Genomic DNA, 2,068 nt, shown 5'->3' with positions numbered 1-2,068 from the left:
AGAAGAAGAAGAAGAAGAAGAAGAAGAAGAAGAAGAAGAAGAAGAAGGAAAGGGAAAGGGAGTGAAAAGTGAAGGAGAGAAGAGAAAGAATAATGAAGAAGAAGAGAAAAGGAGAAAGATAAGAGGAAAATAAGAAGAAAAAGGTAAAGAGAGGAAAAGAACAAAGTGAAGAGAAAGAAGCAGGAAGAAGAAAATAAGAGAGAAAAAGAATGATTAGCAGAGGAAGAGGTGATAGTCAAGGAGCATCTATTAAGCAACTGCTATGTAATAGGTAAAAGACAAACCTTACTTTCAAGGAGCTCACGATCTAGTGGGGGAAGAGAACATACAATTAACCAACTAGATAGATAGATAGATAGACAGACAGACAGACAGATCTAGAGAGATGTATAGAGATAGATCTAGATAAAGACATAAATACAGATATATCTAGATAGATACAGTTAGACAGACATAGATAGAAATATAGAAACAATGAGAGAGAGAGAATCTGGTTCAATTGCCCCCTTTTACAGAAGGTGACAGGTAGGCCGAAGAACAGACCTTGACAATTACTTTTTCAAAATCACACAAATACTAAATGGCCAAGTCAGGATTTGAATTGAAGTTCTTGGAAACCACGCTAAGTATTTACAGCTCTATAATGCAGGCAGGTGATGATTTAAAAGAAATAAATAAAGACAAATTTTGCTTCAAATCTTCCCCGCTAGGTTCTACTCCTTCAGCTTCCACAGACTTTATGGAACCTTCACGACATATGATGAAATGACCCCATCTGGAGCATGCACAGACGTTCTATAACTGGCTCCTTCTAAATCGTTCCCATCATTCTCTTTCCCTCCTTCTCATTCCCAATGAACTCATTTTACCTGCATGTGGCTCCTCAGACAGAATGTCAGGAGTGCTTTCACTTATCCTTCACTTACCAAATTTACATTTCAAAGTGGCTAAATTGTTTTGAAAGTACATCCCAGCATGAGGTCTTTTGCAAATTCTGCTTGATGTTTTAAAATGCTTGGTATGGAGGAGAAAAATACTGTTTGTGACATTTGGTGAAGCACAAAGAGAGAAAACCCTTGCAATGGTTCTTCCTGTACAGACATCAGTAGTATCTTTTACCATCATTACCTATGCATAGGATTAAATAGCCCTTTGGAGCGGAGAGTCCTCAGAGACCATGGCCCTAAATGTTTATTGAGAGAACATTCAGAGAACAACCAGGATCATGGAAGCCCTCCAGGTCTCAGTTTTCTCATTTGTAAAATGAACTGGAGAAGGAAATTACTCGAAGATTACTTGCAAGACAGAGTACATTTCAGCGAAAGGAAGGGAGAGGAACATGATAGCTATGTATTTGAAGGGTTGTCATGCGGAAGTGCACTTTTCCTTGTTCTGTCTCTCTCTAGTGGGCATTACCAGAAGCAATGAACAGACGACTTGATGTCTAGAAAGAAAATCTCCCTAACCCCAATTGTCTCAAAATAGACTGGGATGTCATGGGAATGGAGCGTTGCTCCTCACCTGTGGACTTCAAATCAAAAATAGCTAATATTGTAGTGCCAGGCTATAAAAGAAACTTTTACTGGTCAGTGTCTTAAGACACATCCAAATTTCAGGTTCAACAACTAGACCACAATCAAGTTCAACACCTTCATATTACAAATGAAGAAACCAAAGTATAGATGGGCCTTGCCTAAGGTCACATAACATGTTCCTGCCACAGCCTTGTTTGTCATTCAGTGGTTTTAGTCATGTCTGACTTTTCTGGACCCTATTTGAGTTTTCCTGGCAAAGATACTGGAGTGGTTTGCAATTTCCTCCTCCAGGTCATTTTACAAATAGAAAACTGAGACAAATGGTGGCTTACCTGGGGTCACACAGCTTGTAAATGTCTGAGGACAGATTTGAATTTAGGAAGATGGCATCTTCATGGCTCCAGACCAGGTATTCTATCCACTACCCCACCTAGCTGCCCCTTACTGCAAGAGGACTGGGACAAATATATAAATTTCCTAATGCCTAGACTGTGACCTTTCTAACCTGTCTGATTATTCTATTCCATGCATTG

Source organism: Petaurus breviceps, unplaced genomic scaffold (genome assembly GCF_028583685.1).
Source record: "Petaurus breviceps papuanus isolate PSGF00001 unplaced genomic scaffold, PetGlider_PUasm1.0 218, whole genome shotgun sequence".
In the NCBI taxonomy this organism is placed as follows: Eukaryota; Metazoa; Chordata; class Mammalia; order Diprotodontia; family Petauridae; genus Petaurus; species Petaurus breviceps.
Note: the sequence above shows the minus strand (reverse complement) of the source record.